The following is a 27943-nucleotide window of genomic DNA, read 5'->3' as shown; positions in this document are numbered from 1 at the left end:
TGTGTCTTACAGCAATAAAGACCCCAGACCCCATATGGGGTCTACGGTTTCCAAAAGGTTTAAGGGACTTATGAGCGATTCCTTCACACTTTTGTTTTATTTAACATAATAACAAGAATCGTTCAGGAATATTTGCACGTGCAAGGATTCGTGTCACTTCATCCAAGAATCCAAGAAAAGCTCTGGTTATGCTCAGGTTACACGGCCCTCTGCACTGCATCACGTGAGCATGAGGGGCCACATGTGGAAGCTACATAGAGCCCGACATTTCCTACGATATTTCCTCTGCCAGAAGGTGATTGTGTTCTCTCGGTGGCCGTTATATTACTTCTCGACATTTTCGCAGCTCAGACGAGAGATCTCACTTCAGCGTCGGGCCTTGGAGAAGAGGCTTAGGGGGAGATGACAGGCCTCTGTCAGAGCTTCCGTGCCACGGAAAATTAGGGTTACACAATTACACACAGTTCCACAAGTGTCACAAAAAAAAGCCCTCTTGGTAATTGGATCCATTTTGGTGGGTTTAAAGCCCTCTTCTTTGAGAGTTACAGTCAGAGAAACCCGAGGAACGGAATTCATCCTCCTCTCTCAACTTCGATCACTTTTGCATTTAGATTGGCCCGAGAAAGAAAAAACTAGAGCGGTGACGTTAGTCACATCCTCAGTCCTAAACAGATGCAACATCGCTTTAAAAATGAATACTTATATCCGCTTCTTTTATATTTTTATACCGAAAAAAAAAAAGAGAAGAAAGCTGGAATTTTCCGCAGACCTCGGGAATGCTGGCAGAAATGAAAATACAATGCAATGTAGTGAGTATAGAAGTTCTATTTCGTGCGTTAATTGCTTCTCCCGGGAGGTTTTCACAAAGAAAGCTTCGGATACATGGAGGTCAAATTACAACGCTCAGTCAAGCCGAACACTAAGTATCACTCTTCATTAATTCATATTAAGAGGAAATGCACACAACTGCTTTTAATTTCTAAAAACAAATAAACCCTCAACTGATGAAAGTATCATACTGCAACATCTTATTCTTATAATCCTTTAGATTTTCATTCGTGTGCTAACATTCTGAGATTACATCTATATTTAATGGATAAACAAGCGGGAAATAATGCATTCACACATTCAATGTGTTTAAACCAAGTTGTATTCGTTAATGCCGCTGGAGAAAACCCGGCGTTACATAACGCGGCTGCTTCACATCAACAGAGTTCAATTGGGGAATCACGTCGTGGCATTTAATACGAAACCGCCACGGGAAACATCTCGCACTTTAAGTGCTATTGACTCTTTATTCTAATAAGTATGTCTAACACCTAATCGTAGGGGTTTTAGGAAATACAATCAAATTTATAGTTGTAATGTTAATAATGAACATTTCAGTCAGGTGGTCCCTGCTGCTTTACGTAATCCACTGGATGAAATGCCTAAAACTAGCGTACAACCCTTATGGCGAGCTGTAGATGAATGCTTTGTAATTAGCTGGTATGTAGTAGTTTAAAACGACAATTAAGCTTTATTTACAACAAAATATCATGTTTTTTCTCACAAAACAGGCCTTTTGAAAGCATTAAAAAGTCAGTAATTGCTAAAAAAAGACTCATGGCTTCATGAGGAAAGGTCCGGGGAGCCTGGAGGAGCGTCTCAGGCTGAGCTCAGAGAATCACAACTAACAGAAGGTTGAAAGAATGTTACGTGAATTTTCATTTTGCAACACAATGCAGGCTATGTACAGAATAAGAGTTGAGCATACTGTAACTACGCCATCACCAGTGGTCAAAAGATCAATAAGTGGTTAAAGGAGCAGAAATGTCACCAATTACTGACTTTTTAAGCTTTCAGAAGGCCTGTTTTGTGAGAAATAACATGATATTTTGTTGTAAATATAGATTAACTGTTGATTTAAACTACTACATACCAACTAATTGGAAAACATAAGGGTTGTACGCTAGTTTGAGGTATTTCAGCTTTCATACCAATTAAATTCTAACGGTCTTTCTGCATTAATATTCCCCGATTCATTGTCACTGTTGGTTTTATAATGTACGTACATGTTGCTATTCTGTTTTTAATGTCTTTTTCAGGGTTCATACACATGTTGATGGGTTTCCACGTCTTTACACCAAATTTTAATAACCGAAAAAAAATGTTAATCTCTGTGTAGACATGAAAAAGTGAGGGAATGTAGTATTTAAACTAACTGAGTATTCCAAAACATACAGTATATAACCTTATACGTCACAAATGAATGAGAGACAATATAGTTTGATTAAAAGAACCAAACATTTATATAAATAAAAATATAAATTGCGCTGCTAGTATGCCGGCTTATATTTTAAACGTCTTTCTTTTAAAAACATATTTATTATTTCAAACTCAGCGTAAATGAACATGACTTTTCCAAAACTTTTAAGATTAAATTTCTTCTAAATAATACTTTTAAATAACATTTTTGGGTATAAAGGACTTTTTCAAGCCTGGAAATTACCCATTTTAAAATTATTAAAAAATATATATTCATCTTACTGTTTGTAAATAACATGTATGTACAATAAAGTCCAATTAGTCCAATTATTTATTATTTCATTATTATTATTATTTATAATTATCCAAAAATAAGTCCAAATCCAGTAAGTCCAATTAAGAGTCCAATTATGGAAAAAACGTTAAAATAGATATAAGAACGGTGAACACATTTTTGGTTTTCAAAATGATTTGATTATAATAATTTAGGATAGGAATATATAAGCATATTTTGCTTTTACCGATACCTTTTCAGTCTTTCTGTTGTGTATATTACATTGTATTGCAATGATTGACTCAATAAAAACACACAACAACAAGTGTAAACAGAGTAAAATCCCATGTATATGTGCACACACACACACACACACACACACACGCATAGCCAATAAAGCTGATTCGATGACAAATGAAAGAGATGCATTCACGACAAAGTAGCCCCCCCCCCCCGGTGTTTATTTCAGCCCCCTGAGGATCAATCAAACCGCCTCTTGAGCACAATTCAGCCCTTTTTTTTTTTTGCACGCCGACTGATAATTGCGGCTCGTCTGAAATGAAAATGCGTCCGCGCTGCCTCCCAAGTTGCATCTTCTACACGTCTTTGCACGGTTCGACATTTTTTTTGGGATTCCCGTCTCTAAACCACACCCACGCACGACTCGGAGGAAGTACAGTGGAGCGGAACGAGAGGAAGTTACCGGCGCACAATGTCCTTCCCCCTCCGGCGAGGTCAAAGGAAAACTTCTTTAGCAAAAGCCCCAAACTGTAGTGGTGTGCCTGGCAAGGTGAGACGGTGCGTGTGTGTGTGTGTGTGTGTGTGTGTGTGTGTGTGAGGTGAAGACGTGCCGATCCTTCTCCGTGGATTCAATGTTGAGCTTTTAAAAAAATCATAAAACTGAGAGGTGGGCAAACAGAGGCCACGTTTACACATTGCCGGGTATTTACAGAAACGAATATTTCTGCCCCTCCGTTTTCAAAAATAACGTCGTACACACAAGGTCGTTTTCAAAACACGATCAACTTCCTTTTCCTTTAGAGAGTAAATATGGCGCGAGGTTCATTTGTATGGACAGACAGCGAAGTGGAGCTGCTGCTTCGAGTCGCCTTAGATTATAAGGCAAATAAAGCACTCGATAATGTGGATTGGGAATCATGCCAAACTAAATATAGGGATATGTTGGCATTGTTCTTAGAACAGTACCCGTCCGAGACCTCCGAGGAGTATCCTCATGTCAAGGAGGAAATAACTCGGGCGCACCTGACAACGAAAATGAAGGCAGTCAGAGGAAAGCACCGGAATGCAGTCGACACTGGACGTAGGAGCGGCCAAACTAACTGTAACCACAGGACGCTCACATGACGTGAAGCATTTTTAGTCGCATACTGTGACGTTTGACAACCTAAAACTCCGTTTGACCTAGTTCACACGCAAACACAAAAACGGAGTTTTCAGAAATCTCCACTTTGGCCGGAGTTTTTAATAATGATCGTTTTTGTGGAAATGAAAGGCCAAAACGCATGAAAATATATGCGTTTTCCCATCGTGTAAACGGGGTCAGAGAGAGAGAGAGAGAGAGACACCTACTGTAAACCAACACACACAGAAGCTCCATTAAGATACTTTACTCGCCTCCCTCCCCCCACAACACACACACACACACACACACACACCACAACCCTTCATGCGCTCTTCATTTTCATCAAAACATTGCAGATGAGGTCCTGAGCTCAATTAATCATTCTCTCCCCCCCCCCCCCACTCATCCACCACCACCACCCTTATCACCAAGCCCACCACACTGCAGGGCCGGGCCGTAGATACCACATCCTCTCTCTGAGAGTGGTTGTTTTGTCACCGTGTGTGTAGATTAATTGTTCCCAGTGTATGGAATTGAAGGGCAATTGTTTAAAAAAGTATTTTTATATATTTTGAGGGATAACAACGGTACCCGCAATTAGTAATTCATTAATTAGTAATTAATTGCCTTTGCCTGAAACTATTTCTCTCCTTGCCATATAGGACAATACCACACACCGGAAGAATGCCTTGAATTTGGGTTTAAAAAAACAAAGCATATTTGATGATTAAGGATTATTAAAGATTGTGGGGGAGAATAGGGTGTAGCTGAAGCCACCTCCAGCCTGCTAATGGATCATGCGGCTCCGAGCACCCCCGCCATCGCCATCGAAGCGTCCCCGTATCTCTCCACCATATTTCAAGGTAATTCCTGTAGATTATCCTTTATGTGTTCCCGAAACTCCTTTACCATAAATTTATCTCAGCAGATTTGACCAGCGTGTATTTATCATCCCGTGCCTTTTCCTCCCGTCCGCTCTGTTGTTTCTAATGGAAGTAGATAGTACAACAGCTTGAGAGGCAGGAGCAGCTTGCTTAATTATAATAAATGTGTAGCTCTTATCTGTCCTACGTCAACCTTGGCCGTTTTTACCGCACTTCTTTTTACCGCTCGCTCCTCCGAGGCACGGAAAACACCCGTCCTTACGTCAAATATCTGCTTAAAACACAAGACAAACCTTATCTGCAGGCAGCTGTGAGCGTGCCGCGAGAGCAAATGATTCAGTTATGCGACTCGGCCCGCGGCGCTTTTTCGGATCTCTGAGTATTCATGATACGCTATCGTTGTGAGGATGAATACGACCAAATTGACGAGCTAACGCTGGATTGAAAATTATCCGATTTGCTACAGATATGACATATATGTAATTTTTACATATATGGACTGGACTGCAGCCCAAAAAGGTCCCTTCAGCCATCATAGGTTACTTTTTTATCATGTCACAGTAAAAATAAAAGAAGGTATTTTAACACTTTTTTGTACCAATGCAGTTTTATTCTCACACAACTTTCATAGGGCCAGAACAATATGTAGAGTTTTGTTATCAGAATCAGTAACTTCTTTTAAATCACTTCTTAAAACCCATTTTATAGAACAGCTTTTAAGTGATCTTGTCTTTTTATGCAGAACTTTGGTTCCTCTAATTTAGTTGTTTTTAATTTATTTGGTTTTTAATTAATTAATTTATTTTCCATTTAATTTTTAATTTTAATATATACTTTTAAATGTAATATTGGTTTCTTGCTATTCCACTTGTTTTTCTTTGACTCTCTGTGGAGCACTTTGTAAACATTGTTTTTAAAGGTGCTATATAAATAAAGTTATTATTATTATTATTATTATTATCAGTGTTGCAGTTAATGTGTACCTCGCACTATCGGGAGATGACTTCATCTTTAAATTATGCTTATTCAACTGTTTCCCATACTTGGATTCACTCAAAGTACTGTTAGCCGTGAAAAACACTAAATGTCGCCCGAATTCAGACTAGAATGCAACATCGATCCAAAAAAAAACGAGCTCTTGACTCGCTAAATGCTTAACGTGTAATAGTTTAACCCTTTGGGCTCAATTTGACCCCATTCGATGTTTAACGTCTCAAAATATATGATTGAGATCATGTTTTTTGCGTCATATTTCACGACTTTTTCTGATTTAATGAGGACAACTGGGTAAACAAAAAATGAATATGATGAGATGTTTTTAATGTCCTGAACACAACGAGTGTTCTTCGGTGTCTATTTGACCCCCAGGCTGAAATATCAACATTTGACAGACCTATTTTATAGGTTTTGTTTATTTTAGATGAACATGCACTTTTTATAATCTCCAAAAAGGTTTAGGGCTCTAACATAACCATAGCAAACCACTGATAGTTCACACATGACGCAGGGGAGGGGCAAACATGTACAAGTTTAAACGGCAACCTTCTACACACTTTTTTATTTGAGGGCTATTTAGTTAGTCAAAAAACACACATTAAGTACCTGACACTTACACATGGGAGCTCATTTGAATTAGAATAATTTTCTGGAGGTTTAAATTGCTGAAGTCCAATTGACCTCGAGGGTAAAAGATGCTAGTATATTTGAAGGTAACAGGAGGGTTAATAGGATGAAGATGGCAATACTCTTTTATGTTTTGTATTCTCAGCAAATCCCATCAAGACCTAAATTAAACAATGAATGTATTCTACTGCACCCCCAATATTGTATAAAAGTATTACAAATGCTTAAAAGAGCTAAATACTCGACACTTAATGCTCACCAAACTCTACTATGAACAATAAATTACTTTTTAAAGAACCAGTGCCACGCTTGTAGAACTACAGTGGCTGGGGCAAGAGGGCTAATCTAAAGCAGGGGTTTGGTTTGTAAGTAAATAAAGTTTCTTTATATTCAAATTAACCAAATGCCAGAGTAAACAGACTTTTTTTCTGTCTTTTTCATGCTACTGTAGAAACCTGACAAAGTGAAGAGGACCCGCTCCAACAAACACATCAAGTACGACGAAACGTTTTTATCTCTCTTCAGAGGTACTATTAGAAGATAAAAAAGAATATTATTATAGATTTGCTGTAAATTACCTACAAATATAGCCAGCAGTAGGTTCTGTTGGCCGTCTCCCTCCGGCCAGCTGCCACCCGATCTTAGGTTCATGCAATAAGATGACGTGGGTATTTGTGTCGACTTCATGAATCAACAATCCCTCGGGAATTGCAGGAGATTAAAAAAAAAAGGGAAAGACAGGAATAAATAGAGACAAAGAGTCGGATAGAAGACAGCTGGCTGAAAGCTTAGAGCTTATATTTACAAGCATTTTTAGTGGTGCGACGGACAGTTATTGATCCATGATCTGTATCCCCCCCCCCCCCCCCCCCACGGGTCGACACGCATATGAAACCACAGATTAATTACTCAGTTTAACATTAACGATTCCAGCGTGAACTTAAGTTTTACTGGCGATCGTTAGCCGCCAATATTCAGTAAAATATGCGATCGGGACGTCGGCGTCTCTGCTTTTGTTCAACGAAGATAGATTACATATGTGATGTTAATGAGCAACTTGAATAAATAAAGTTGTTTGAAGGAATGTTTTCCCAACGCCATGAATAGCTATCAGATAACCTTGAAGCGGCGTACTATACATCATTAAAACTAATGACAAGATTTTGTTTGAATCGATGAAAACTACCATCTTTTATTTACTTCTCATTTGAATTTGTTTTTCAGTTAAGAAAAGAAAAAGCACATTACTATCACATCGTAAAAGACTGAAATGTAGAATTTCTGATGGTTAAAAAATAAAAATAATAATAAATACATTTTAAAAAAGCTCATATACACATGCATTTTTATATATTTACTTTTATTTATTTTATGTATTGTCTTTTGTCTTATAATAAAAAATTCTAAAAATAAAAAAAAACATGTTTTGGTGGTGGAAATTATTTTTGGTTCGGGGGCAGAAAAAGAAATCGAATAGTACGCCGCCGTGTAAACCAGCTGCTAGAGTCAAAGAAGGAATCTCTATGCAAATATGGAGAATTAGTAGTGTTGTTACGAGATGTGCCGACGCTTCGAAGCGTGTGTCGAGTAATGGAGGGGGCGTTTCCTCGAAGCGCGGATCGAGGCTTGCTTCATTTAGGGGAGGAGCCAAAAATGATGACGTCCGAAGCCTCGCTGCCCGGCTGTACCACGTGACCGCTTCGGGAAGTGGTTCAGATATTGCCGGGAGGTTTGACAGCAATATAAACCCCTCAGGCTCCATTCAACATGTGGGTTGTTGGTTTGGAGAGTTTAGAGAGAGAAATAGTTTGGAGAGTGAGGAGGGAAGGATAGGTGATAAGATGGAACTGTTGAGAAACTGTTATTTCTGAATAAAAAGTCCCTTGTCCTGTACATCACTGTCCAAGTTACACAAGCATATTCAGTCCCCTCTTCCTAGTTCCACAAGCACGTTCACTGTCCTCTGCCTGCTTAAGCCCATGCCATTTTCCTAAAGTGACATAATAACATTATTACACAACCTGCCATATCATATGATACTACCATTTTGGGAACATTTACACACACAGAATACATGAAAAAAATATTTTATTATGCACATATGTGATAATGTATGTACAGAAATGATTTGGTCATACATTTTTGTAATTCATGGTCATTCCCAACAGCCATAACAGACACAACTAGAATGGGCACTCGGTAGAGCGCATACTTTCGCATATCATAAGATTGGGCATTGAGTTATGAACATTTTGGCATTAGTTGCATGTCAATTGGATAAAAATTGACCGCGCTATGGTAAAAAGAAGATTTTGACCTTTCCATGACCTTGACCCGATTGATCCCAAAATCTAATCAAATGGTCCCCGGATAATAACCAATCATCCCACCAAATTTCATGCGATTCGGTTTAAAACTTTTTTTGGAATGCGAATAACACGCATATAAATAAATAAGAATTAGTGTTGGTTGCAACAACAACAAAATTTCACAGATCTCTAAAAGATTTATTTCCTTTTTTCTATTGTGTTGATCCGATCTGTGATGCAATCAGAAGCGTGAGTTCTACGATCCGCTTCATTCTTTGTCCTTGAATTAGTTATTCTTAACGTCGATGTGATTTGAGAAATAGAGGGCGACTGTGGGGTCGGCGGTTCGCAGGTCCGTCTTTCAATCAGGGGGTTGGCAGTTCAATCCCCGCCCTGAGCGATGTGTCCTTGAGCAAGACACTTAACCCCCCGTTGCTCCCCGTAGCCGTGTCTAAGATTGTAAGGCGCTTTGGATAAAATGTAATGTAAATACTTTCTGTGGCGGCCAGGATCGAATCAAACCTGCGGCCCTCGTCTTGACCTCAGTTTCTTCAGATTTATAGGCAATAAAAGGCAGTAAAAGCACAATCTTATATTCAATCTGAGAAAGCTTAACACAAGTGGATTTTGCCTTTGTGGGTTTATATTGTTGAAATCAGTTGGTATATATATTTCTCCATATAAAAACTCCATAATCCTACATACAGTTAACTCTGCTTTCATGCCATTATTAGCCACACAGCATTTATTAGCAGTAGATCCTGAAACTAGCAGCCCGATAAGTGTAACAGTTTAGCTCCACACCTCCTTTTATTAGTTGTTTTCATCCTGTCTCACTAACTATCACGTCATTCCAGATCCTGCTTCCCACCTCGTCAGTCCAACTCCCTTCACCTGTTCTCTCACCTGCCTCTGGCCACTCCCACCTCGTTAGTCCCTCATTCCCGTCACCTGGTCCTCATGCCCATCTCACCTGTTGCCCATTCCCTCGTTAGTCTCTCTCTACTTAGCTCCCATCACTTGTCCTCTGCCAGATCGTCTTGTGTTTCCAGCCCAAGCTCTCATGGGTTACTTGATGAGTCAATGTATTTCTTAGTGTTCTGTTCTGGATTATTCTCTCAGTAAAGATAATTATTTGCAGTCTCCCGTGACAATAAGTGGTCAAGATCCAACTTTTTATCCATTCGTGACCCCCACATATTTTTATTCAATTGTTGTACCGAAAAGATTCACACCCCTTTTGTTTCTCCCTGGTTTAGAGAGGCAGATGTCACACAATAAACCTTAAAAACAGAGATAAGATTTAATATACATATATGTGTATATATATATATTTATATGTATATATATATACATATGTGTATGTTTATACAATTATATTTGTAGCCATTATTGTTAATTTACATGTGTGTTAAGCAAGTCAAAATGCCTGTGTACATTTCATGTGAGTCTAAAAACTAAAATACACATGACAATAATGTCTTAAAAATCCTCAATATCCCTCAACACAGAACAATCGCTTCACCCTCTGGGGTCTGGGGTCATTTTCTTGATTTTTACACGTTTTCTTAAATTCACCTTTTAAAAGCACTTGCCTATGACACATACCCATGTGTGTTATACAAAAAAATTTGCAGAACAATCTCAGTTCTCTATATAATGATGCACAGTTGTCCTGAGGCACAAGTGTTTGAGATAATAAGTCCCTAAAATAAAAAATTGTAGTTCGATTTTTTTCTTCTTCTTTTTCTTCATCCCTCCGTGTGAATCGCGTACGAGCTCACGGGAGGAAGGAAGCGGAAGCCCTCCTGTTTCCTCTAGAAGTTTAAACGTATTCCTGTCCCATATTATCGCGGAGGAATGAATATTTAAAAAATGTAAACATTGTCAAACACGCCGGTGCGTCGCAAGACCTTGGGAGATTTAAAGCTCCAACATCACTGAGTCTGACATATAATACAAAGAAGAAGAAATCACCTAAAAGATCTACACTCCTCAATGAACTGTGGCGTCCATCACTTTTGTGAAGTTGTAATAGTATATTTTGATTTTGCACATGTACATAGAGGAAGTCTTATGCTTTAAATGAATACATATAGAAAGATATTATAAATAGGAAATATTAGGGAGAATATTATTATGACTTATGAGTTTATTGTAGAGCATTAGGGAAAGACACTGTTTACTGTGTTGACTGTCTGTGATGATAACATGTGAATGGCAAGAGGTAATGTTTATATGTATGTTTATATGTATGTTGCATGGGATGAATGTTCGTTAGTATTTCAGAAATGTCGAAGCCGGTTGAAGCCCGTGACGTTATTTTAATCCGGAGAATAACATACTGGACTTTTATTGTGAAGGGACTTTTTTAGTAGTCTGACCGGAAGTGATGTTGTGACCCGGGGTCGTGAAGTTTGACCTCTATTTTGATAGCGGACTTTTAGCCAACGAGAAGGTGATGCATGACTGAACAACAAAGGACTAATACTCTATGTACTGGGAGAAATCTCTCTTTCCTCTTGACCTCCGTTAGCAAGCAACACTCGCTTGCGTTAGCTTGTACCCGTGGAGCCTGGATCACTACCCACCCACGATCGTGATCCTTGATTGTTTGTTAAACTTCTTGCTATTAAATATTGTTAAACTTGATCCATCGCATTCCAGTCCTGATTTAACATCGAGCGCGAGACGTCTGGCATAAACTACTCTTTACTCTCCTCCTCAGATGCAGCATCGTGAGGCTCCGGATGCTCGATGCCTGTAACGCTTGTGGTTGGCGCCCACCTGGGAGGTGTCGGCCCCTCTCTGACAACTGGTAATGTGTAATGCGAGTGAGATAAACTGTCTTTGATTACCAGCTGATCAAAATGGTCTTTCACAAATTCAAGGCATAACAAAATTCATTAGGGCTCCGTTTACCCAGTTATGGAATAGTAAAGAATGCAGAGCAAATGTGAGGGCGGCAGCAACAACAACTGTGAACTATGTCTGGCCTGAGCCTGTGTGAGATACGAGGCCATAGAGTTCAATAACATCCCGTTATTACAGTTTTAGTGTGAGCACTGAGAGGATCAATAAAGATTACTGGCTGAGACATGGTGCATTTCTTTCAACTCCAGTGTGTACTTCTTCTTTCAAAAAGGACTGTGTAGTAGCGTTGCAACTTCCAGTTCTGTTTCTATTTAAAATGCTAATTGGTATAGGCTCCGCCTCCAATACAAAGGTACACCACCCTTTAAACCTACAGCTTTCATAACCGCGTTGTGTTGATGAATCCACTCCAAGTCCTGCAACCGCGGTTCAAACCGCGAGAGGTGAAAAAGCCAATTTGTATAGGCTCCGCCTCCAATAAAAATACACCACCCTCTACACCACAGGTGTCAAACACAAGGCCCGGGGGCTGAATCCGGCCCGCCACGTTATTTTATGTGGCCCCTGACGGCTTGAAAGACATACGATCACCTTTTCTTCAAGAAATGTAAGAAAAATATCCTGTGCTTTTATTTTGAAGGTTTTAAATTAAATGGATTTATGTTATAATATTAGAGAATTTTTTTATGTACAATATTTCTACACTCAAAAAAACAATAATTAAATGACAGAGTTATTTAACAATATGTTGGGGAGGAGTTTATACGTTTATATACTTCTGTTACACCGGCCCTTTAAGAGGGCGGCCATGATGCGGATGCGGCCCACGGTGAACATGACTTTGACACCCCTGCTGTTCACCTACAGCTTTCATCACCGCGTTGTGGTGATGAATCCACTCCAAGTCCTCCGACCGCGGTTCAAACCGTGAAAGGTGAAACTTGTTTTCTCTTCAGGCTCACGTTCATTTCCCCTCTCTAATAAAGTTTTTCGACTCCACGGGGAAGGCAATTAACAGTAAAAAGCAGCGGTGTGCACATTTGCAGTGCCCCAAAATCATCAATTTGCATATCAAACAGCCTCCGCCCCTTCATCCCCCCCCCCCCCCTGCCAATCTGCATATAATACCATAAAGGTGCATCAATGTCAAATAGAAGTCTTCATTGCAATTCAGCATATATGTCTCCTCTGCTGGGATGCTGAGGTTGCTCCACCCGATCTACACAAAGAACAATGACATGTCATCAGTCATGTCAGCTTTTAAGTGATGTCATCCTTTTATGCAATTCTTTGGTTCCCCTAATTTAGTTTGTTTGTTTGATTTTATTTTGTCTTTAATTTATTTATTTAAATTTTTAATTTTATATTCGTATCTTACTATTCTATTTGTTTTGCCTTGATTTTCTGTAGAGCACGTTGTAAACTTTGTTTTGAAAGGTGCTATATAAATAAAGTTATTATTACTGTTTTTTGTAGTTCTTAATTTCTACATTTTCAGTCTAAATGTTCTTTGTTGTTGTTGTTAGCTGTTCTGCACTTTATTACTATTTCTTATTACTACAATCACTTTATGTTGGACGAGAGAGAAACATACTTTTGATCTTCTGTATATTTCCACAAATGGAAAATTGACACTGAAGATGACTTTTGACTTTAACTTTGAAAGAATAGGGGGGTCAGGTAAGGAATAACACACTCCTGATATGGTAGTGAACTGCGTGTTCGACTTTGAGATGCAGTAATAATGGTAAATCATCAGAGAGATGAAGGCTGCGTTCACATATCCATGTCTCTGTTTTTGGATGCTCGCTTTTTTCATTTTTACTGTGGCCTGGGCTCCTTTTCATAGATTGAGTCTCAGGATTCAGAACAAAATCCAGTTTAAAATCGATGTCCACCAAAGTGGAAGAATGTGGAGGTTCAGGAGGGGAAGGCGGCAACAAACTGGAATACATGGCAATCAACACACTCCGATAACATTATTGAAGAGCTTGTTACGATCCATACCGACCAATTCTGACAAGCGCCTACTTACTGAGAGATGTGTGTGTGCCACATACACACAGAAAATAATGGTTCTTAAAAGGTTCTTTAAAAGGCTTTGTGGTTCTGCGAAGAACCATCACCTACTGAAGAACCATATTTTAGTTTGAGGCACTTTTATAGGTTCTTTAAAGAATTCTTTAAGGAAATGATTCTTTAAATAACCCTGCTTTGAAAGGTTATTTGTGGAACCAAAAATTGTGCCTTAAAGAACCATTGTTTAAGGTTCTTTGAGACACCTTTATAGGTTCTTTCAGACACCTTTATAGGTTATTTGAAGAACTATTTAAGGAAATGGTTCTTTAAAGAACCCTGGTTTGAAAGGTTCTTTGTGGAACCAGAAATGGTGCCTGAAAGAACTATTTATTAAAGGTTCTTTGAGACACCTTTATAGGTTCTTTGAATAACTCTGTAAGGAAATCGTTCTCTGAAGAACCCTGGTTTGAAAGGTTATCTGTGGAACCAGAAATGGTGCCTTAAATAACAATTTATTAAAGGTTCTTTGAGACACCTTTATAGGTTCTTTGAAGAACTCTTTAAGGAAATAGTTCTTTAAAGAACCCTGGTTTGAAAGGTTCTTGGTGGAACCATAAATGGTGCCTTAAAGAACTATTTATTAAAGGTTCCTTGAGACACCTTTATAGGTACTTTGAATAACTCTTTAAGGAAATTGTTCTCTAAAGAACCCTGGTTTGAAAGGTTATCTGTGGAACCAGAAATGGTTCTTCTATGGCATCACTCTGAAGAACCATTCTCGGTTCCAGATGGCACCTTCATGTTTCCGTGTGTACAAGCCCAGTCCATTAACCATTCATAACCTAGTTAACACTCTGATTCATTTCCACACAAACCAAACAAGCGTCTTCATCACGTGTCTGAGGGGAAAAGGCTCCGCAGTGCAACCACAGACTGCAGTTTCACTTTAACTACCCGGCTAACGTATGTGGACGCATGCATTATTCATGCCTTTTCTTTTCTCTCCGCAGAAGGACACATTAAATATTTGTGAACTTATAAAAGCATCATGCAACACTCTGCACTCTCACTACTATTAGTTTTTCCACACACGCTTCATTGTAAAGCTCCATCTGCTACGACACTGGTCCCATTAAGGTGAGGAAGGAGGCCTTGAATATTTGAGGGGAACAGTTAAACCTCAAAGACGGGGGAGGGGAGAGATACTATATCCACAAATAAATAAAGCAACATCGTGCAGTCACTCTCGACAACTGTTGCAACATCCGAGTCCCGGGGAGGTTGTGCATTGGCATGAAGTGCACCAGAGTCCTGCAAAACAAGACCCAGGGCATAGTGCCTTTGATGAGTCATTGTTAAAATGTGAGCTGGGGACTGATGAACAAAACAATAAGCATCGCAGTTAAAGTCCAAATGAACTGTCACTGTGTGTGTACTGCGAAGGAGAAGAGACTCAAAGCCACCATGTTTTCCTTAGTTCTGAAATCCAACCGTTTTTGGGATATCTTTTCAATATTCATGGCAAAGTGTGCGTCGCATGGGTTATTATTAAGCCTCAAATAGTCCCAATAAATCATATTTAATCACCAAACAACCCAATGCAGATCTCCTTAATTTCATTATATGCATGCCGACTAATTACAGTGCATTATAAATAGAATGAGGTTCTTTTCTGCAGTGATTAATTAGCTTATACTGTATGTTGCTCCATAAATAAATAAAAGATATTGTATTAAAGCTGCACACATGTTCAGACTCCAAACAAATGAATATGAAAGAAACCGCGTATCAGATTACTGTTGGATCAGATAGTGAGTTGTTTGTTTTTCCAAGCTTTGAATAATCAGGCCACAGATCTGTGAGCAAAGCATTCTCAAATATGGATTATAGCAGCAGGCATTCACCTGTGTTTAATATGTGCCTCTGATGTAACCGCCTCATGTCTCACATTATGTGAGCATTGTATTGGTGAGGAGGAAAAGCCTGCAATAAGATGATAACAACAATACATTTTATATTAAATACGGGCTATTATGCACTTAGCTTTTCACATCAGTAACTCAATATCAGACATTAATGAACTATAATGGATATTCTCCTTTTATCTTGCTTGAATATGCAGAGTATAGCTTTATTTGTACCAACAATATACAGTTGAATAAATTACCAGCACATGTCAAATATCTATCAGCACACATCTTTGTATGAACATGTCAAAGTTCATCTGTATGATTCAATGTGGGCTGGAACAGTGGAATATTTTAACTGATGACATGAAAGAAAGTAGAAATCTGGTGCTATTCAAGAATTTTTTTTTAAACATGACTGAAGAAGTATAGACTTAATAGTATTGATGAAGCATAAGAAGTAACGCTTTATGGGGAAAAGTTCTTGAATTTCTTGTTTGTTTGTTTTTACTTTTTTTAATATATATATATATATATATATATACGGTTCTTTGGAATAAGTTTTTTTTAAGCAATCATAGGTTAGAGCACTTATAAGCTAGATAGCGTCAGCCTTAACCCTTTCAGTCAGCTACTTTCTTCTTTTGTTTATTACTGATGGAAATAAACAAACTCAATTTGAAAGTGATTCAAATATTTTAAAATACTTTCCAATTTAAATTTTTTTATTTTTAAAAAGACGTTTTTTAAGCAACAAGACCAGCGAGTCCTTCTAGTTTTAACAAATCCAAACTACAACTGAAAATAAGTGATAGAATCAGTACTAATATTTAATATTGCGAATGCAACAGGAGAGTCTTAGTTCCCTGAACGCCTCACATGGACAAAGATTGTCACATTTTCAGAAAAAGGTTTTAATAATTAACAGTAAACTTAGGAAATGAAAGAACTTTACTCAGTGAAAGCAAGTAAATTGGTGATTAGCTGCTGATTTACTGCGTGTAATTGTTCAGAGGGGAACGTAGTACGAGTTCCTTTTTTTCTTTCAAACAAAGAGTTTTGATTGCATTGCATAATCAAAAGTTCAGTTGCTTCATTTGTACGCCCACTGGAAATTCATCGGAAAGCGCCAAAACAGGAAATATTTTATCGAAAACATTGACAACCGCCTCCCTCGAGTAAAGATCGCTTTTCCTCTCCGCGGTTTTAACCCTCAAGACACAATCGAGGCCATTGTTATTCAAATGTTATTTTTCCCCATTGTGTTTACAGTTTAAACATTCATGATTCCTCTTGTTGTTTGTATGAGCCTTTGCATTTGAGAAGTAATTTAACACTCCAGCTCCTTTTTCCTTTCTTGGCATAATTAACATATCTCGTGTTTCTCTAATTAAGCAATCTGGATATGCCCATTAGTAACATGTAAAAAAAAAAACATTTAAAGAGAAGAATATCATCACATTTGATGGGGGATCAATTTCCGTCTCCCTGTTAATTAAAAATATGTCTCGGAGATAAAATAAAAAAATATTCTATGCCCGCGGGAAAAGGATTATCCCGGTCACCGAGCATATGAGAAACCCAGATCAAGACGACGAAAAAACCATGTATGTTCATCCTGCGTGTGGTCAAGACAAAAAAACGGAGCGCGTAGAGATTTCAACGAGGTATTAATGCAACGCCGTCAGGTCCATCGTCCCGCTGCGATAAGCCAAGAATAAAGACCACGAAACAAACCCAGAGGCTCATTAATTACAGCAGCGTGCCTCTCGTTCAGAAAACAACACATTTTTGGCAACGTCAGAACCAACCAAGACTAGATGGACAACCCTGGGATCCAATAGAATCCTGGAAGGTGTCACAATTTGTAAAAAGTACCTTCCTTACACAGGTCACATGTTACCTCTGCATGCATATCCAGAGGAGTTAAATGAGGCACAGGGTAGAGGTAGGACATATATCAGTGTGGATTTACCAGGAAAAATGTGTTTTAATAGTCCTAATCAACAATGGTAAGAAGAATTAGCTGATTCTAAAAAGATAAAGCGATTTTATGTTTCTGTGTAGTATAAGAGTTCAGAAACTGGGCACTTCGCAGATGATGGAAACCAGGCTCCGGATGCGCGGGAATTAAGTTTAACAATATGTGATAGGCAAGAAGTTCAAACAAACAATCAAGGCTCACGGTCGATATTTCTCCAGTACCAAAATCAGCCAATCAGCTCCTCTCAAAGGTTAGTTCAGTCTTTCACACCTTCCTGTTAGATAAAGGTCCGCTATCAAAATGGAGGGGTCAAACCTCACTTCCGGTCAAGTCACTAAACAAGTATTTTCACAATAAAAGTCCCGTCTGTTATTGTCCGCATTAAAGTCCCTTCACGGACTTCAACCGGCTTCGACATTTCTGAAATACTAACTAACATTCATTCTCATGCAACATACATTAATTCTTGCCATTCACATTAACCATTTGCATAGAGTAAACAGTACCCCTATGCTTCATAATACATTCATAAAAATAATATTCTCCCTAATATTTCCTATTATAATATCTTTCTATATGTATTAATTTAAAGCTCAAGACTACAGAATAAAAATAAAGTATTACAACCTAACAGTAGCACAATAGGAGCGATCACTACAAAAGGTTAAAAGCAGCCGAGAAACTCCAAACCAAAACAATATTTCATTAGCTAGACGTGAATATTTAATCGGAAAACACAATCTTTGAATGCGTTTTCCGTTCCCACTCATACTTTAGGAATTAGGCAACAACTAAAGCCCAATCATCCGCATACGCTTTTGCTCGGTGAATGCGATCCTGCTTCGCGTTTATGAAAAAAAAAGGGATTGAAGTAAATGGAGGTTTTCATAAATTCCCCCCAAAACCCCCCGGGGGCAGCGGCGAGGGCCCGCCTCCCGCCGCTCATTCAAGCCCCGGCCGCGCCGCACGACCACATCTGATGTCTCGTGGAAAACAACATTCCCCATGGCAACCGCTTTTTTTCTTGCTCGACCACCCCTCATAGATATTTATTTTTATTTATTTATTCCCCCCCGCCACAGCTACATTTACCTGAAGGCTCCAAGCGTAACGAGGTGACGGCTCTCCAGCTGCAGGGGTTACGCGCCCTTCAAGGGGGAAGCTATGGACAGGTCATTTTTCCAATCATGCGTATTATTACGTTTTTTATTCCACCTTCAGACCAATAAACTGATCAAATCATCTTAAAACATGCAGTGTTTGTGAAATATTGTTATTAGATGTAGCATAATTAAGGTCAACAATGGTTTTTTTGTTTTAATCATCCTTGACATTTTAAACTTCAGTTGAGTTTTCATCCCGTTATTTATTGTTCTAGTAGTTGCCGCCGTGGAAGTCGGTGCTGATGAGATTCTCATTGATTTACAGTTTTCACTTTATAGCTACACACAGAAAAAATGAAGGTGCCATCTGGAACCAAAAATGGTTCTTCAGAGTGATGCCATAGAAGCACCTTTTCTCGTTCCATGAAGAACCTTTCAAACCAGGGTTCTTTAAAGAACCATTTCCTTAAAGAGTTCTTCAAATAACCTATAAAGGTGTCTCAAAGAACCTTAAAAAATGGTTCTTGAAGGCACCGTTTCTGGTTCTACAAATAACTTTTCAAACCAGGGTTCTTTAAAGAACCATTTCCTTAAAAAGATCTTCAAATAACGTATAAAGGTGTCTCAAAGAAGCTTAAAAAATTGTTCTTGAAGGCACCATTTCTGGTTCCACAAAGAACCTGAAACAATTGTTCTATAAGGCACCATTTTCAGTTCTTGGGTTCCCCTAATTTAGTTTGTCTGTTCTTCTTTATTTTTTATTCATATTTTTCTTTTCCATTCTTGTGTTAATTGACTATATTGTATTGTGTATATTTGTGTGTATTATATTCAGTCAATCATTGCAATAAAATACAATATTATTCTATATAATATACAAAACAGAATGACTGAAAAGGTAGAAGCAAAAAATGCTTATATATTCCTATCCTAAATTATTATAATCAAATAAATCAGATAATTAATATTAAATAAAGAAAAATAAATCATTATACATCCATTTTAACGTTGTTCCATAATTGGACTCCTACAATAGAAATACATCTTCTTTTAATCCCTTTTTTAGCCTTTTCTACAGTAAACTTACAATGTTTACTTGTATAGCCGTTATATTTTGCCTTTTTTTCTCTGTAGAGCACGTTGTAAACCCTGTTTTTAAAGGTGCTATATAAATAAGGTAATTATTATTATTATATTATTCTAATAATTATTTAGACTGACAGGGCGAAAAGCTTTCCATTCAAAACTTTTGTTTTGTTTGCCCTCTAAAATCTGAAAAAGTTGGTTTTCGAAACAATAAATATGACCAAATAAAGATGCAACCGAAGTGACTTCACTGTTCCCAACAGAGCGATCCCATTGAAACCAGTGAGAGGAGCTCAGAATACAGACATGTGTTCTGTGAACCGACGACAACTCATGTGACGTTCTTTCAAGACAACAAATACTTTATGTTCCCATCGTGAAATGTGGTTTTAAAAATGCTGAACACACGGCGTATTGCCTTCTGGCTTATTGCTGCCTCCATGTGGCCTCCATCACTCTTTAAGAAACTTTAAATAAGGTGGATGTTGTCTTTGTGTGGTCTTCATGTGGTCCTCATATGGTCTTCATGTGGTCTTCATATGGTCTTCATGTGGTCTTCATGTGGTCTTCATATGGTCCTCATATGGACCTCACGTGGTCTTCATGTGGTCTTTATATGGTCTTCATTTGGTCCTCATATGGTCTTCATGTGGTCTTCATATGGTCCTCATATGGACCTCACGTGGTCTTCATGTGGTCTTTATATGGTCTTCATTTGGTCCTCATGTGGTCCTCATATGGTCTTCATATGGTCCTCATATGGTCTTCATGTGGTCCTCATATGGTCTTCATATGGTCTTCATGTGGTCCTCAAATGGTCTTCATGTGGTCCTCATATGGTCTTCATGTGGTCTTCATATGGTCTTCATGTGGTCTTCATGTGGTCTTCATGTGGTCTTCATATGGTCTTCATGTGGTCCTCATATGGTCTTCATGTGGTCTTCATATGGTCTTCATGTGGTCCTCATGTGGTCCTCATATGGTCCTCATGTGGTCCTCATATGGTCTTCATGTGGTCTTCATGTGGTCCTCATATGGTCTTGATGTGGTCCTCATATGGTCTTCATAGGGTCCTCATGTGGTCCTTATGTGGTCTTCATGTGGTAAATACTTGAATTAAAAAATATATATTTTCATAGAAAACAATCCTCACTTTAATGCAATATTGAGGCTGTGATGCCACTTAACATTCCATTTGAGTCATCCACTTATGATTCTGCTTTTGTTTTTCTGGTCGCATACTGAACTGTATGTAAAGTCAATAATGCCCACTACAGATTAAACAACAATGTAGTTATGGTTGGATATTCATATTTAGGCTTAGCATAAGAAAAATCTAAAAAAATATGCAAAAAGTAAAGTGCTATTGTGCTATTGTACCATATTTTCATGCCTACAATAAAAATACTTGCATTCTAACCATACGCAATTCTTAATACGGCTAGATATAATGTCTCTCCATCCGCGTGTAGTGAGGTCTGTTATAATTGGCTCGGGCGCATTGTGGAAGCCGTTTGCAACGGTTGCGTCTCCGTGCATACCGCTCTAAATGTTGCACGCTCCAGATGTGTTTTATTGGACTAAATATGACAGCTGGCTGCGGCGCGTGAAGCCGCGCTGCATCTGGTGATGCTTTGTGGGTCAGAGGTGGATCATGACGTCTCCAAGCGGAGAGAAATCTGGTATCGGAGCGCCGCCGACACGCAGGAAGAAGAAGAAGAAGAAGAGGGCCTTATCATGTCAGAGCGTAAAATATTCATTTGATACAATAGACACTTACCGTTAGCCGTAGTTCAAGTGTGACATGATTGAGGAAAAAACCACGGCGAGCTGTTAGTGTTTCACATGTGGTTATGAGTCATAGATGAGCCAGACCCCATTTTTAAAAAATGATTCTTATATTATTTATACAGTCAATACAGACATGGGCTAATTCATAATTTTCCACAATTTCCAGAATTTGTTCCGCCTTGACGGTGCTATTGTTTGAATGCGGCCGCCTTGAATTAATTCTTATTAGCCATCTAAAAATAGTCTCGTGGTTCGAGGGTCCAGGCTGCAAAGAGGAGCTGCCACAGGCGCAAAGAGGAGCATCACAAATACGAACGAAAGCGGAGACAGGTTACGTGTGACTTGACTGAGTCGCGCCGACCACCTCACATCAGGTCAGGCGGGCGGCGCGATGGGGGATACCCGTCCTTGAACACACACCACCATGATGACATGAGCAGCCTTAACTCAAAAAAGTAGTACCATATGTGGGATTGCAAGTCTCTTTCATAAAAAAAAGCCAACACACAATAATAATAAGCCATTATAACCATGTTTGTTTCGTATAGCTCACGCTAGCTAGCTACAAGCTAGCTGAAACATGAGCTACGAGCTAGCTGAAACATGAGCTACGAGTGAGACAGTCTGATATCCGTTTTTGTTCGGCTTTTACAGGGATTACGGCCGAAGAGGTTTTTAATGTCGTCATTGTCAACCGTCAATTTGTGTGTTTTTAAAAAAAAGTTTCGGTTCACGCATCGTTTACGTTTTAAAAGTACCGGTTTAGCACAGGTATCGGAAAAAACTCAAAAGATACCATCCCTAAATATGAGCATCATATTATACGTCTCCTGTGGAATATCAGTCGCGGTTATGAAAAATGACTCGTTAGCGCTGGCAAATCAAAACGAGGGAAACGTCGTTTGCTTCGTGTCGTGCAGTCAGACGAGGTTCTGTTGATTGTTTCGTCCTCTTTTCTATTTTTTTTTTCCCACGAAGAATTATCATTTACATAAATTTGCCGTTTGGCAAAAGATCCAGCTATTGAAATGTGAATAAAAAACGTTGGGATGTGAACGTGAACAGAGAGAATTTTTTTACGAGATCCCACCGCTGTGCATTTACAGCGATAATGTCTTAATCGGTTGTGTCCTACGGCATATTATGGTATGCTTTGTTCATTTATGATCACACTATGGACACCTTTTTTTTTTTTATCTCTCCTTGTCTGTCATTACGTCATCCGGATTAATTTGAAGCTCTGCACAACATTGTTATGTGTCAGGCGACTGCAAAGCCCTTATATGCAGAACATCTCTCTGTTTATGTGCTGCATGCATATTAATGAACCTTTTGTTGACCGTAGACCCCCTATGGGCTCTGGGGTCTTTATTGCTATAAGAAACAAGCAAATATATTAATGTTCCACGTCAGATTAAACAGAGCCTTGGCTACAAGAATCAGTTAGCCAATTAAAAAAAACCACAACAGAAAAATAAAATATTCATAAAGATATGATTATCATAATTCGGCCCACTCATGTTTCCGCAAGCAGCGACCCTTAGCTGGGTGCTATCAGAAAAAGCCTGGTAGGAAAAAAGCACGACCATTCCACACATTTCTGATATGTACACATCTGAACAAAAGAATAAAAAATAAAAAAATGTACAAATGTAAAAATGATTAAAATAGCCCCCTAGTGGTTGGAGAGATACAGCCTTTTTAGTTTGGCTATGCAATTTTCGGAGCAGAGGCCTAAAAAAAGCTTGGTGCAATGTGTCCACATTGTCTACGGGGTGCATTCAAAGTCTTCAGTTCACCTGAACATGCAGGTGTTTGAATGGCAGGAGGAAACCGAGACCCCCGGAAGAAAACAACGTGTACACGGGGGGGGGGGACTAAACCTTCACAGCATGTTTATGAATCTGAATCGTCATCACTGAGCATGACGCGAGAAGAGATACTTCAATTTCAATTTTTCACCAATTACAGCGCCGCCGCCCCCCCCCCCCCCCCCCCGAGGAAACATCTGCGTCTGCACACACATCCCAACTCTACTCCCCACATGCACAACCTCCTGGTGCCAGAGCCAAACCCAGTTAACACAAACGGTGACGCACAAATGAACATCGTCTTTTTAAGTAATCGCGCACGTTTTTTAATAACGTCCTTTCACATGGAAATAGAAATGTTGCCATTATAATGATGATGCTCACCGACTGTGAAATTAAAACGTACTTCAAAAAGCACCAAAACAATGAGTCCAATATAATCTTTCATGAGTTATATTTTCATAGAAATGAACAAATCGTTTGAAATGTAGCTTTGCTTGTCTGTTATTCACACACACACACACACACACACACACATACTTGTTTTCCTCCTTTGTGGGGCCTGAACTTATTTTACCCACTTGTGGGGACACACAAATACACACACACGGACACCAAACACACACACACACACACACACAGTACTATGTGTCCAACATCAAAGTCTGGATTTACTTTTTTAATCATGTTTTAGTTCATCTTTGGCCTCCGTCCAATGATGAAAAGAGTCATGGACAAAATGATGTTGTGTATATTTTGTAGCCAATGATAACACATCAAAGTCAATCAATAGACACAATAAATGTAAAACACAGTTTCATTTAAATCAACAGTAACAACATTCTCTGATGAGATGCCATCTTTACATTTTTGCCCACTCAATAAAATATTGTCCAATTATAGTATCGCCGCGAAGAGACAAAGAGCCCAATCTACATGAAGATGAGATGTCGGGGGGTAAATGACGACTAAATCACGATGGTCTAAACTTAATATAAATAACAGTATCCTCTAATTGACCTTAAATAGTTATACACGGTATATCTTTTGGTCTTGTGACATCTGATTGATAGGAAATTCAGAATAGTTTATTTAAAATTAGTCGTGTTAAAATAATAATTTTCATTTATATGCACTTTTCAAGATACTCAAAGACACTTTACATCACATTCAAACACCCTAGAAGCCTTACAATACAAATAACTACAATAATAATAAAAACAATAGATAAAAAACAACGTCGAGCACACAATCAATTACACATTAAAAGCATTTCTGAACAGGTGGGTTTTGATTTTTGAAATGCAAAAGCTCGGTGCCGTCTCTATTGAGGCGAGGCTTCACCCTCCTCCCGTCTTTCACAGGGTTCAGACACATGTTGATGGGTTTCCAGGACTATTTCAGGACTTTAAACTAAATTTCCATGACCAAACATTTTGGGAAATCTCAATGTAAACATGAAAAAGTGAGAAAATGTCACATTTAAACTAACAATGAGAATTCCAAAGCATACAGTATAGAATATACGCGGCGTGAATAAGCATGTGAATATAACACATTTACTTTACTTTTCCAAAACTTTTGGGGTTATATATTTTTTTCAAAGACTTTTCCAGCCCTGGAAATAACCAATTTTTAATGTCATGACTTTCCAGGTTTTCACGACCATCTACCTGATATACGCGCTACATCCACAACTCAGATTGTCTGTGGCCGACGGCTCGCAGCGAACGGCGGCAACAAACAAATACCGGAGGGGGAGCCAGAAGTGTGGGGGGGGTCATCATCATCATCATCATCATCATCATCGGCTGTTACCGCCTTGTGAGCACAGTGCAGAGCGGCGGCCTCGAGCTCCGGCGCGGCCCGTCACATGCACCGGCAGGCAGCCGCCTCCTCCGTTACAAACACGTGTTTTCATGCAGTATTAACGCTCCGAATATCAAAATATAGAAACATTTAATCACGAGCGCCGCATTGTTGACACCCGGTGGAGTTTATACGGCTGAGGTGAGACGCAGATAAGGTGACACGGTGATGAACTAACAGCACAGACAGTGTAAAGTTAACATCTCCAACACCACACACACACACACACTTAACTTTGAGATGAATATGTCACACACACATCAAGAGTCTGCACTCCTTTATATCCGTTCCCTGATATTTCATTATCAAAGGCAAATTCGTCTTCATTGTCGCTTCTTCCATTTATGGAAACATACAGAATCATAAAGTGATTGTAGTAATAATAGAGTAATAAACAGCGAACAACAACAAAGAACATTTAGACAACATATAATTTATAAATGAATACAGATATTAACATATTATATTATGTTTAATACAATAAATATTATTTAGTAATATATCAAAAAATAGATTATTATTTTGTAATATATATATATGAAACATATTTGTTAATATATAAAAAATATTATATCCATCATCGTATTGTTTCTGCGTACGTTCAGTCACGTTGGACCATCGTTCTCAGATTGTTGTTGCGTGATCACAAAAGTATAAATCACACTTTAAAATAGTTGTACTGTAGAAAATACTTAAATATATATTATAAGAAAAATATAATTTAAGTAGGAGTTCTGTGTAATTATATAAAAGCACTTCTTTAAAAAAATACATTTAAATATTTGTTGTACATTTTGTACCTACAAATGTATATGCTCTAAATTAGAATTGAAACAATGTATTTAAAGCACATTTGATAAATATCGAGTTTAAACATACCCCCTTTTTTATAATTAGTAAGTAAACGTATTCATGCTATTTTTATATATTAATTATATACCAAAAGTATACTTTTGGTAAATAAAACTAAACTATAATCACATCCTACATTCTCAGCATCAACATGTTCGTCTAGTCCATGCAGATGTTTTAGTTCATAAACTCAAGTTACTTCCACTCAGATTATTCTTACATAAGGATCAATGAACACGGAGCTCACAGACCTTTTTATGCCTGAAGCATAAGTCTAGAACCCCTTTTCTCGAGATAATCAAAATCCTATTTTATGGAGGCCTGTCGAGTTCTGAAATAATTTGCTGGATTTATTTTCTTACAGAATACAACACTGGTATTATTGTACCCACATATAAACAATAACATATATCTTTGTCACTTAAATAGACAATATTCTACACATTTGTGCACAGATAGTTACTCAAAGCATTGGAACAAGAATTTCCAATGTTGCCTGAAACATAAATTAAACATAAAATGGGACATCGTCTTCCTGTGCAATATATTTCGGGTGCTGCAGACAATATTTCTGTCTCCAACACAACAATTTTGTTCTCCTATTGTTAAACATGGAGATGACCATTATTGGTGCAGCAGGATTTCAAACCATTACAATATTCATGCAAATTCAACAGCGTACAGTAATGTTTTGTGTGCATACGACACTAAATGAACATTTACTTTGTCTTCTTCAAAATGTCTTGATTGTCATCACTCGTGTGCCGTGCGGACACAAAACGACACGCATGGCGTGCGTTGGCTAACAGAAACTCTGATGATGGGACTTCAGCATGCCCCTCTGATGGAAAATTAACCGGAGTAAATCTTATTATTTATTTTAAAAAACAGGCTTGACCACACAAAGCCATATACCATTTATCACCCAAAATGATGTAAAGCTGTCACAACCCATCTCTGCATCCATGACTCGATAGTGACTATGTAGGTCAACACCCCCTGACGGGCTCTATATGCTTCGGGGGGGTGTAGCTGAACATGGTAGACGGAGCTCATGCACAGAAAGACACACACACACACACTTCTTGACCATTAAAGAAGGCGAAACACAGTTACACAAAAAGGTCACGAGCACCCCGGCATGCAGCCGATCATGAAAGATGAGGATGCAGCAACGCCTCTCCTCATTTCACTATAGCAACGTAATGAGAGTCGAGTTAAGGAAGCTTAAAAGAAATGAGGCCGTGCAAACACTCAGAGATTAGGTTAAGATAAATTTAAAAATCTGCCTACACCACAAGAATGATGATGCGATTCAAACGCATATCGTCCATAAACTCTTATTCCAGAGGCGCGATGAGGCAATAACACGGACAGATTTCAGCCCTCGCCGTTACTCCGGTGCATCGGCAGGTTCATAAATGTGAGAAGAATTCGAAGGAGAGCCACAAATGCACTGGCCATAAGGCAGGAGTCCCTAATTACTGCCTTGTGGGGCCTTGCTTATCATCAGCAGCAATTTTTTATTTTTTTGTGTGTGTGGCAAATATTCCCACAACAGCCTTTGATGTAATTACTTTCCAAACAGCCAAACTCCCCTCTAGCCAACATCCTGCTCTGAATTCATGGCTCGGCTTGTTTGCGACGTCACTGGAACACACGTGTTTTTTTTTCTCCATTTTGCAGAGAACCGAGAGACTCCGAGGCTCCAGCAGAGGAGACGCCGTGGCTCCAGAGATTCTGGCAACGGAAACCAAGATGGAAGTAGGGGCTACACGGGACTACTGGAGGCAAGATGGACAAACAATGATCCAGAAATGATAAAAAAAGGTGGAGATGGACCATTTTTTGGGGGTTGCTTTGTGAGAAAAGCCATCTTAAGGATGTAACTCCTCTAAAAAGGAGGAGCTAACACCAACCGACCGGCGGCGAGCTTCATGACCAAAA

General features: G+C 38.7%; 1 long non-coding RNA gene across 1 annotated transcript; it reads left to right on the top strand.

Annotated features, from left to right (window-relative positions):
• Positions 1-3231: 3231 nt before the first annotated feature.
• Positions 3232-27913, top strand: LOC130193096 (uncharacterized). Its single transcript, XR_008831510.1, has 4 exons — positions 3232-3311; positions 4547-4747; positions 11429-11518; positions 27683-27913. It is a non-coding gene; the product is annotated as an uncharacterized LOC130193096 (long non-coding RNA).
• Positions 27914-27943: the final 30 nt, after the last annotated feature.

Source organism: Pseudoliparis swirei, chromosome 4 (assembly GCF_029220125.1).
Source record: "Pseudoliparis swirei isolate HS2019 ecotype Mariana Trench chromosome 4, NWPU_hadal_v1, whole genome shotgun sequence".
NCBI classification, from domain to species: domain Eukaryota; kingdom Metazoa; phylum Chordata; class Actinopteri; order Perciformes; family Liparidae; genus Pseudoliparis; species Pseudoliparis swirei.
This window is presented reverse-complemented; position numbering and strand designations above follow the sequence as displayed.